The following is a 12,601-nucleotide window of genomic DNA, read 5'->3' on the forward strand; positions in this document are numbered from 1 at the left end:
CAAAGTGTCTCATGTAGAGAAATTATTTACTATTGTTCTTATTAAAGAATGGAAGGAGAAAGGAAGCATACATTTTTCAAACTTCTAAATGGAGCAGGCATTCTTCCTGGTGATATATGTAGATTTTATTTATTTGATACAAAGCTTTTTTTGGTATTTCTGATTACATTTTAGTAATGGGAAACTGAGGCTCATCTTCTGTGACTTGGTCAGTCTGATTTGAACACAGGTTTGCCTTCAAAGCCCAGACAGTCTTTACTATTGCCATTTTGCAACAACAGAGTGAGCTCTTCCTTCCTTTGACACAGGCTCAGTTGTAAATTAAATATCTCCTAAGTTCCTCCTTCATGGACTATTTCCACAAGCCTTCAAGTCTTTGCCTGTGCAGGTCCCTCCACCTGGAAAGCCCTTCATCACCTTCTTAGCTATTTAGCCTCCGCTTTGCTTCTAGTTTGTATTCTCATTGCCAGTCATGTGACCTTCAAGTTTGTAGGTACCATTCAGGGACTAGAGCTTAGAACAACATACTCTGAAGGCAGCAGGAAAATTCTGCTATATTTGGAACATTTTTTGACAAGATGAATCTAGTATTTTGGTGATTTCTATCATGGTTTACTAGCTCTACTGTATTTTTCCACGATGAAATGGGAATTTTCATATCTAGTGACTATGAGCACATTGAAAACAAGTACAGTTTTAACTTCAGACCCTCTATAAAACTTGGCATATGGATATTTGTTGTTGAACTGAACGAAGACCCACTTCCTGTCATCCAAAACACTTCCATGTGCTGCAGACTAAAAATACTCTTTTGTTGCAAAGAGCTGCCCTTAATCCAATCAATCTATGTATTAGCTATCTATTGCTGTCTAATAAATTACTACCAGATTTAATGGCTAAAATCAATAAATATCTAGTGTCTCAGAGTTTCTTGGTGCAGGAATCTATGAGCAGCTTAGTTGGGTGGCTCTGGCTCAGGATCCCTCTAGAGGTCCCAGTTAAGCTATTGGTCAGGACTTCAGTTTCTTAAGGCTTTGATTGGAACTGAAGAATTATCTTCCAAGCTGACTCTGGTGGGCTGTTGGCAGGAGGCTTCAATTTCTCACTTTATAGACTTTTCCACAGGCATGCTTACACCAAAGCAAGTCAAGAGAGAGAGAGAGAGAAATATGGAGCAGGGGAGTGAGAAGAAAAGGGAGAAGGAGAAGTGGGGCCAGTGCAGAGGGGCGAGGGGAATCACCCGTGCACACACATAAACCACATGCTTCCATGTTTTTAATAATTTAATATTGGAAGGGACAACTCATTGATTCTGTTATATTATAGTCCCTATATGTGAATCACCAAATATAGCCCACACTTTAAATGGGAGGGAATTAAGTTCCATCTGTTGATGGGAGAAGTAGCAAAGAATTTGTGGACATAGTTTTAATATCATCACAATGCATGTGGCTATAGTTCTGACTTTACAGAATCATTTATACTCCTTTGAATTGTTTACTACATAAAGTAATATATAAAAAATCAAAACATTATATATAAACTGTTTCTTTGGATCCCTCCTCTGACATGATTCTTGTAAACTCAGAAGTTTTGGGTAAAACAGTTCTATGATACTGATGCATATTGTTCTGGAGGTTTCACTGTGTCTTATACTCAGAAGACATCCGATATTTTGTGTACATGTGTATTTATACACAGTGTCATATTGCATGTATGTTTGCCTCTCTTGTCTTTTTTCACGCAACAGGTGGTGAGTGAGCTATAGTCATGTGTGGCGTGATGCCGTTTCAGTCAATGCCAGTCTATATATATGGGGGCAGTACCATAATATCATATTGCTTAGCGATTTTGCAGCCTTTGTAGTTTGTGTAAGTACATTTCGTGTTTCAGCAATGATGATATCACCCAAAGGTCAATTTCTTAGAATGTATCACTGCTGTTTAGTGATGCATCATTGTACTTGAATTTACCTTTTTCATTTAAACTACTACAAAGTATTGCAAGGTACAGATAGTCCTAAATCTATTTAGCTATTTCTCTATTGCTTAATATTAGGAATATAGGCTGATTCTAGTCCTTAAAATGACAAATGGTGAGCCCTATTTAGAAGTTCTCCAAGGAAGATACCAAAAAGTGGAGTTGTTGGGACAAATTTTATTAATATAATAGATATCCCTAAAAGGAAATGTAGGGGCAAATCCATTTTCATTTATCTTTTTATTTTCCAGAAAATATCACTATTTCCTACAACCTTTTTTCAGGTTCTCCTGGCTAGCCCTTTAATAATAAAGATCCAAGACCAGGAATAGATGAATAGTTGGTATGAATCATTGGGATAGAAGGTAGACTCTGGTGAAAGGACTATACACGTGTTGGCCATCCTTTCCCCCTATCTCCTGGTGTTCATGCCTTTATGTAATCCTACCCCTTGAGTGTGGGCAGAATATGTGACTTGCTTGTTTTTAAAAATTTCTCCTTTTTAGTTATACATGACAGTAGAATGTATTTTCATATATCATACATATATAACTTCCCATTCTTGTGGTTGTACAGGATGTGGAGTTACACTGGTGTGAACTCTTTCTAACTGATGCCATGTGACGTTATTCTGTTTTATGTTTTGTTAAATAGGCTCTGCCTTGCTAGATAACTTACTTTAGTCTTTATCTTCCATTTTGACTTTGAAGAAACAAACTTCTATGGATCCCAGAGGTAAAAAGAAATGAAATGCTTCCAAAAACCACATATATAGGGTTATGTTAGTCAATCTTACATCTCTATGATCAAAACACCCAATAAGAACAACATAGAGGAGGAAAAGTTTATTTTGAACTTATGGTTTCAGAGATTCAGTCCATAGTTGGTCAGCTCCATTGCTCTGGGTCTGAGGTGAGGAAGAACATCATGGCAGAAGGGCATGGTAGAGAAAAGATACTCAGCTCATGGTGTCCCCAACACATAGAAAGAGGTGAAGGTGTTGCAGGGAAGATGCACCATTCAACGACATCCACCCCCCCAGAGCCCACCTCCTCTATCCATGCTCTACCTGCCTACAGTTAGCACCCAGTCAGTCCATTTGAACTAATATGGGCTTGTTATGTTTCAGTTCCCATAATCTAATCATTTCACCTCTGAATATTCCTATATTAACATAGGAGCTTTTGAGAGACATCTCATCCAAACCATAACTTTATTCATGAGCTTCTGATGAAAATTCAGCCTTGGTTGACACATTTATCATAGCTATATAGGACATTTAGTAGAAGATCTGATCTAATAGACAATAAGCCACTAAGTTTGTGGTAATTTGTTATGCCTGGTAGATAGCTAATACACATGGCTGTAGTGGAATTGTCTTTTAATCTCTCTTTTTAAACTATTGATGAACACCTTTCTAGTATTGAGCTTTCTTCTTTAAGTCACATATTAACAAAAAGGATAATTATATTAATCAGCTACTGTGGCTTAAAAAACACTTCCAAACTTCAGGGACATACCATAACCATTTCTTGCTCATGCATCCACAGGCAACCAGGATTAACTAATTAGGGCTGGGCTGTATGAACTGGGATGCAAGCTATATGTTGGATGCAGGTCTTCCCCCATGAGTCTTTCATCCTCCTTGGGCATGTTCCTCTCTCTCAAGACGAGCAAGATAGCAAGCCCAGTTATGAGAATACATTTCAGACTATGCTTGAGTCAGGAGTGTTAATATCCTATTGGCCAAAGCAAGTCTTACATCTAAACCTAGAGCCAAGGGGCAGAGAAGCACACTCCTTAGACCCCAAGGTCATAGCATAGTGGGTGATGGACTGGTGGAAGAACTTGGGGCAATGAGTCAATCTTTCAATGAAAAAAACCCTGGATTGGGAATCCAGACATCTGGGTTCTAACATTGCATTCCAATATAATCTTTAGCAAATTAGTTAATCTGTCTAGTTCTCAGATTCCTCATCTGTAAATTGGCAGGTAATAGAAAATCAAATTCAGCTTTGAAAATAATAATTGAGTATCTTCTATGAGCAAGGAGCTACTTACTGTGGTAATAAAAAAGTGAGTATGAGCTTGTTCTCAGGTCAGAGGATTTGTGGAAATACACAAAAACCATATAGATGAAAACAAACTTAAGTCCTCTATTCAGAGCTTTCTATAGCAAGGGGGTTGACCACTATCTCCTGTGTTTGGCAGACTCAAAGAGAAGATAGAGGATTAAGAAAGTTTTATAATGAACAAAAGAGAATACTCCCGGATTAGAGTTTTGGGCATGGGGAGGCTGGAGTCTGGACAAGTAGAAGCACAGCAATCTTTTATGATTGGTGTGGGGAACATATTTGGTTTTCTCTGGTTGGTCACCATTTGAAAATAGAGTCAAAAACTAGGGGAGCTGGTGGTTACTCACCTGGTCTTGACCATTGTGAATTTATTGCTACAGAGGTTGTGGGCTAGAGAGTTCTATTGTCATGAATGGTCTGGCCATTGTCTATTTTATATATTAGTCACTGAACTAACAGTGTATTTGTTTCTATGGCTTCTATAACAAATTAACAGAAACTTGGGGGACTTAAAACACATTTGTTCTTTCATAGTTCTGGGGGATAGATGTCCAGATCAGTTCCACTGGTTTGAACTCAAGGTGTCTGTAGGGACTGCTTCCTCTGGAGGCTCAGGGAAGATTCTGTTCCTTGGCTTTTCCAGTCATACCATTCCTGAGTTTGAGTCTTCATTACTCCTCCTACCTCTGCTTCCATGGTCACTTTGGTCTCTCCTCTTGTGTTCCTCTAATATCCCTTGGCCTTTCTCTTTTAATGATACTTGTGATCACATGTAGGTCTGTTTTAATCTCCATGGACTGAATGACTGAATGACATAGACTGAATGACTCACTCTTCTGGTGGATGAGAAGTCCAAGCTCAGAACACCAGCAAGGTTAGGCTCTTGGTGAAGGTCCTTGTAAGGTTTACAGACGGCTACCTTCTTGCCATAACCTCCCATGATAGAGAGAGGGAAAATGTTGCTGGGCATGGTGGCACAAGCCTGTAATCCCAGCAATTTGGGAGGCTGAGACAGGAGGATTGTCCATTCAAGGTCAGCCTCAGTAATTTAGTGAGGCCCTAAGTAATTTAGTGAGAACCTGTGACAAAATTTAAAAAAGAGAGAGAGAGAGAGAGAGAGAGAGAGAGAGAGAAAACTTATCACTTCCTTTTCTTATAAGGATACTAATTAAATCATGGAACCTCCCTCCTGATCTTAGCCAAACTTAATTACCACCTAAAGGTTATGCTTCCTGGTACCATAATGTTGGAAGTTAGGGCTTCAGCATATAAATTTGGGGAGGATATATTCAGTCCATAGCAGGATCTATCAGATAATCCAGGACGATTTCTCTACCTCAACATCTTTAATGTAATTGTATTTGTAGAAACTTTACCATATAAAGTAACATTCATGGGTTCCAGGGAATAGGACCTGTATATATCTTTGAGAGTCATTATCAGCTTACTACAGTGTCTTTAAACTCTGGTCCAATGGTTCTCAAATATCCTCCCTGGACTAAGACCCTAATCACCTGAGACCTTGTTAGAAATGCAAATTCTCAGAAGACTAAGACCTATTCAATAAGCAATTCTAGGGGAGGAGCCCACAGTCTGCTTTAACAAGCCCACCAGATAATTCTGTTGCTCACTGATATTTAATAACCATTGTCTCAATTTAGTATTCTTTTCTTAGCACTGTGGTGCCCAGTCTAAAATATGCTTTTGTAAATATGTTTGTTCAGAGATTCCCAGAAATTTCTCAACTTGATTTTAGCTTCTAAGCCATTTCTGATGAATAGATAAATGTCTGGAATAACATTTCAGAAGAAATAGCACCATGACTGATTAGCAAGGACTGTCATACAGGGGAGGGATAGTGGTGCCATCAGCCCCACACACTTCACATTATGACTATATTGCAAAGAGAGGCATTTATATTGTTCTTGGCTTGTATTATTTTATATTGCATTTGCAACCTTGGTAATTTTAGGAGAGATCTCATTTTGCATTAACCATGAATATCTACATGAGTAACACAAAGCAAAACAAAACAGCTAAAAGGACATAGCTTGTTTTTTTTTTTTTTTTCTTTCTTTTTAATCCAAAGCTGCAAATAGTTCTGTGCTGATGGAAAGTTCTTTTTTTTTTTTTTTTGGCAACTAGACCTGGAGGGCCTGGGCTTGAATTCATTCCCCTCCCAGGGGGCTATCCCTGGGGCTCTGTTCCACACCCACAGAGGACCCTGTGGTTGCTTTTCATAAGCTGCCATAATTTTCAAAGCCCAAAGGGCTCATAATCAGATTTGGGAAAGCTGCTCTATTTGTAAGCATCTGAGTCTGCCTTTCAGAAGGTTTTTCCCTAAAGGGAGTGATGACTGACAGCAAAGACATCCTTTTCCCCCCCACACTTGGGGATAATCCTTTGTTTAGCAGGTCTTTATTGTTGCAAAGGAAGTTTACTTAGCTTCTGATCCCATTGGACTGATTCAGCAACTGCCCCTCCAGCCACTCCATCACCATCTCCACACAGACAAGAGCACACTTCAGAGATGGGGCAGAGTGCTAGGGAAGTAAACCAGTGCAGATTTATATTTTAAGGCAGATCTTTCTCTTGTTAGGCTTTTGCATTTTGTCCTTATACCTGCAAACCTAGAATCACACAAAAAAGAACTATGTTCAGTAAGGATATAGTAAAAGGCATTTTTCTGCAAGGATAGGCAGTGCACATTGTATTCTTACCACCTGAACTCTGCCTCAAGAAAAGCTCCAATATCTGAAGTTCAAACTCTGAGTCACACTTAGCTTGTTAATATTAGTCAAACAGGTCTTCAGGAAAGCTCCTCTTCTGGATGCCTTTAACTTCATGGTGTATCCTTTCTTACGCTTCTCCCTTTTTAAAATCTGGTCAGGTTGAGACCCATTGAACCCTATTGCTTAACTGTTTATTGGTTTGGTTCCTGCTCTTAATCATTTTTTTTTATCAATTCCCAATGTCAGTTTCCTTTGTTCTTAAATAGCATCCTTTCACAAAAGAAGAATATTCTACTGATCCATTGGTAATATTTTATAAGAAAATAATAATACTAATTGTAGCTGTGTCAGCACTCTCCTACTGTAACACATACTTGAGATGATCAACTTATAAAGAGAAAAGGTTCATTTTTGGCTCATAAGTTTAGAAGTTCCAGTCCATGATTGATTGGCCTGATAGCTTAGGGCCTGAGTTGAGGCTGAAGTGCACAGGGGAGTAAAAACTGTTTATCTCATGGCTGAGATGGGAGGAAGGGGCTCGCATCCTGTTTTTCCCTTTGAGAACATTTTGTAATGGTCTAACCCCTCCACCCCCACCCCTGATAAACCTGTCTCCCTCTCCTGCTTTTGGGTACTGGGGATTAAATCCACTGAGCTACATCCCTAGTCCTTTTTATTTTTAATTTTTATTTAAGTAATTTATTTATTTTAAATATTTTTTTTTAGTCATAAGTGGATCTTTTATTTCATTTATTTATATGTGGTGCTGAGGATCAAACCCAAGGCCTCACACATGCCAGGCAAGTGCTCTACCCCTGAGCCACAACCCTACCCCTTATTCTTTATTTTGAGACAGGATATCACTAAGTTGCTGAGCTGCCCTCAAACTTGGGATCCTCCTGCCCAGCATTCTGAATTGCTGAGATTACAGGTGTGTGCCACTATATCTGTAGACTTTAAAGTTTCCACCACCTGCTAGTAAGGACAAACTACAGACCAAAATTTAACACATGGGTCTTTGGGGAGCATTCTAGACCCAAACTATAGCTGTAGTTAACATTATTGAGTACTTTACTGTATGTCTCACCCTTTTCTAAGAGTTTTCCATATAGTAACTAATTCACTCTTTGGAACAACTCTATCTGCTCAGCAATATTATAACTTGCAGTTTAAATATCAGGACACTAAGACTCAGAGAGGTGAAGTAACTTTCCCAAGGTTACATGGAATGTTTCATTTAAAATATATATATATATATATATATATATATATATATATATATATATATATATATTTAGCAGTTTACCCTAAGTACATCATTGTCTTTTGTTTGACCAAAAGGGTCATATGTCTAAGAGGAGACTCTTTAGTAGATCATAAAAGAAAGCATTCACATTGTGATGTTTATTGCTAACCATGCTTTATAGGCCTTGGCCTGTTGAAATATCAAGCTCCAAACAGCTGAGCTAACTGACCAGTAACTGGTCATATATTTGTGAAAAGGAAAATAAACTATCTTCATTCCCAACTAATAAGGATTTCAACAGCCAAATGATATTTCTTATTTCATGGCTGAAGAACTCAAATGATTTTTCCCTCATTAGCATAGTTCCTTCAAACTTCTTTTCCTTATCATCATTTAGGGCAGAGATACTCTTTTAAGTATATGGTTCTGCTTCATTGACTTTTAAGGTGCCACTGATTCCAGTTTCTTGGATAGAGCCAAATGTCTTAATAATCAATGGGTTCTTAACACTTTTATCTAGGTTTTAACATTATCAGAGACTCAACTCACAAATAAAGCACAAGACTGTTTTTTGTTTCAAATGCATTTTTAGTCTTCAAGATTATTCAATTTGAATTGTGAGAGGGAAAAATCACCCTATCTAGTAATTCAAGTAACTTTGTGCAAGAAAGCAATTGAAGATTATGGTCAGATGTTAACACATGTCAGTTCTTTCTTTTCTGCCTTGAAATCCAAGGCAAAAGAATATGACTCAGCTTCCCCTGGGGCAAGTATTTTGGCCGTCTTGGTGCCCCAAAGCACCTCACAGATGTTTGTGAGATCATCTGAGGCAGAGCTGAGCCTCTGGGATCACACTCTTCATAGATTGTAATTCTAGATGGGCAAATGCTGTTGCATACTGTATTATGTCATTGTTCCACATATTTCTGACTACAGGAAGAAAGCCAAGGAGAACTAATCATGATTTCCTGTATAGAGGATGATGTTGGACTTGGAATATACTCCACAGGTGTGGGAACATCTGTAGCTATCCAGCAGTGGTTTCCATAATAATCCTTTATAAGCTTAAGTAATTTCACTTTCCACTAATCTAACTGTATTGATGGAATGGAACTAGATTAGAGGAATAAATACCAAATACAACTTTTTACTTTTGGTGAATTCTCTAATCAGAATTTTTTTTTCACTTGAGGACATACTTATAGAAATATCAGATTACAAAACAGCAAGATGACAATGATCGTTTTGTCAGTTTCTGAAGTTTTATGGTAAAAATTAGATATTCTTTTGGACATTCTTACTAAAATGTGAGAAGATGAAGCTGCTGCTGCTTCTCCTCCCCCTCCCCTCCCCTTTCTTTTCCTCCTCCTCCCTCTTTCTCCTCTTTCCTCTTTTCTTCCTCTTTCTTTCCCTTATCCCACTTCTCCCCCTTTCCCCTCCTCCTCTTCTCTTTCTCCTTCTCCTTCTCCTCCTCCTCCTCCACCTCCTCCTCCTTCATCTTCTCCTCCTCCTCTTCTTTCTTCTTTTTTGAGGTGTATTGAGGTGAGCATAGCCATTTCCAAAATTGGCAGTCCATGAAAAGCAGGATGTTATTTTATAGTCCATATTACCAAGAACCTAAGTCTGAAGGCAGGAACAACCAGAACATTAATGAATTTTGTTTACTTTTTCTTTTTCTTTTTGGGAAGGGCTAATTGCTAAGTTGTTTTAAGTAAAACTTGCTTGCATAAGGAACAGAAATAAAAATCAATTTGATTTCAAAGAATATTTCTCTCATGTTTGTTATCTGGAATGAGTAAATCTGGACTTGGATTCTTTATTTCAATGGTTTGGTGTTACCTTCTTGGACCTATAAGGCATGATGCATGTCTGGTTTGGATTCTGCATCCAGGGCTAAACAAGGAGATGAGCCTGGGTTTTAGCAGAGCACTTTTCAGTCATAAGTCCTAGAAGTTGTTCTTTTATTTTTCCCCAATATACAAATGCTTGCTTTTCAATCAGGACTTGATTCATCTCCAGAAAGTTACCAAAATAAACTCACTATCAGTGAGATCATAGGAAAATATTGCCCAGGTGTCCCAGCAAGTAGGGAGGTCATGATCTTTAGCTTCCTCTCACACTTTCTTCCCTACAATTCCCAAGCTAGAGTCTCTAAATGAAGATATTGCCTTTAAGTGCCCTTAGGAATTTAAACAGATTGAAACTTCCATGGTGTTTACTGAATGGCTTTTAAAAATAGGCATTTAAAAGAGCTGAGGAGGGAGCAAAGGAGGGAACCTCCTTCAACATGGCTCAATAGTTCTTGGTTAACCATAAAAAGATAGATATTTTAGGGTGTTAGATGTTATAAGCTGGTTTAGCAATCTAGAGACAGCTGAGACTAATCTGTGTGTGGGGGGGTTAACCCTGTCAGTTAAAAAAAACTATGTATGTATGAGAATATGTACCTCTGTATATGCATTGCATTTATTTATAAATTATATAAATGTTCTCCATACCAACATAAAATGTACAGTAAAACAAATGTGAAAATAGAAAATACAGAGGGATGAAGTGAAGACTAAAAATTAATAGAAGTTCAAACATTTTCCTACCATATACCAATATACCTTACTGGAGTGTATTCACCCTTCTTTGGGGTACACTGTTCTGTAGAACACAGTGACACATATGGCCCTTGGATAGTCTAAGTCTAGTTACGGAGAGTGAAACAAACTTGCATGTGCAAACTGAAGGAACTTTAGACTGAGAGTTGGTACACAAGGGCCTGAATCTGTTCCTGAGTGACTCAGAAATGACACATGAATTGATTTGACAAATGGAAACAAAAGGGGTTGAGTTCAGTAAAGTTACTCTGAGGTTCTTTGCAAATCTACTAACCTATGTTTTTGGATAGCAGCATTTCGTGGACCCTGGGCAAAATGCCAGAGGCCTGGGAAACTGGAGGAGTAGTATAGACTTAGAAATGGGTGAGATTCAGAGTGAGGCAGAAGGAGGAGATTCCCAGCTGGGGAGGAGGTGGCTACAGTAAATGACTAAGTCAGGAATGAAAACCACGGGAATGGGAAATGATCAAGCAGAAAAGCTAGGGGCTGTTGGGAAGTGTCTTTAGGTAGGTAAGGGTTGGATGGTGTGAGGGTTAATTTTATGTTTCAAGTTGGCTAGGCCACAGTGCCCAGATATTTGGTCACACATTTATCTGGATGTTTCTGCAAAGATTTTTAGTTAGTATTGAAATCAGTGGACTTTGAGTACAGCAGATAACCTACAATAATGTGGGTGGACCTTTTTCAATCAGTTGAAGCTCTTAACAGAACAGAGATTGGACTCCTCAAAGCAAGAAAAGATTCTGCTGATAGATTGTCCTTTGGACTTGAAATTCATCTCTCCCACAAGTTCAGCTTGCTTCTCAAATTTTAGACCCTCCAAACCTTCTCAACTGTGTGAATCAATTCTTTAAAATCCCAATCTCTCTCTCTCTCTCCTTCTACACACATGCACGCGCGTGTGCGCGTGCACACACACACACACACACACACACACCCTGTTGATTCCATTTCTCTGGAGATCCCTAAAACAAGGAGCATATTTGGGAACTCACAAATTGAAGCAGGGAAGTTAAGCTTGATGCTATAGATGAAAGTAAGTCACTCTGGTAATAGAATCATTGTATTGTTTAGGAAAAATAATTTGGTGGTGTTTTATGAAAGATGAATTGAAAGGAAAAAGGATTTTATAAATAATATAGTAAATAGCCTGAAAAGCTGGTGCATGTATTTATTCAGTCAGTTAATGAAGCATTCAGTCACACACAATCTGCTTGGATGTACTTAGTATGATTCAGGGTGACAGATGAGGACCAGAGTCCCACCCTTTGCCTTCACAGGGATTTTGGAACTAAGAGAGGAAGACACATGCTAAACAAATACTCATAGTGGTTTTTTAATTAAAAAGTGTGTTAAATACTATTAAAATGAAGAGATTGATTATAAGGACAAGGATAAATTGATGATATAGTTCAGGAGAAGGCCAAGAAAGGGTGCATTTAAGAAAGAACAAAGGATAAGAGCATCATTTGAAGACAAACTTGAAATAAGGATCAATAGATTGGAAGAGTCAAAGAGAATCCTAAAACATTTAGACTGTGAGGAGAATGTCAGCTTATCCACACTCTGGATTTTGGTGACTGTGTTGTCTAGGGTCACTTGTCATGTACTTCTAGCCTCTATATTTCCTATAAACTGTTAATCTAGAACCTTGATTGGATTCAAGCACAATTTTGTGGCTGGAACATATCACAGGTGGGTTCTTGTCCTTCCTACCAATTCCCTTCTAGTAGTAACTAGGTGCTTGACAGTATTTCTCTTTCTTGATGTTAGTATCCATCAGTGGCTTTAGGAATTTCCAGCCTGATGCATCCATTTCCTTATCAGTCTTTCACCTGATGTTATATCAACCACTGAGGGCCACGTAAGGGCTATCAAAGGATGATTTTCTACTTCTGTGATTCCTTCTGGATTTATTGGCTAGAAATCCCGCATCAACTATGTGGTTTTCCTGAAAAAAAA

This window comes from Marmota monax, unplaced genomic scaffold (genome assembly GCF_021218885.2).
Source record: "Marmota monax isolate L192 unplaced genomic scaffold, Marmota_monax_Labrador192_F-V1.1 WCK01_AAM20220418_F8-fsc00667, whole genome shotgun sequence".
In the NCBI taxonomy this organism is placed as follows: Eukaryota; Metazoa; Chordata; class Mammalia; order Rodentia; family Sciuridae; genus Marmota; species Marmota monax.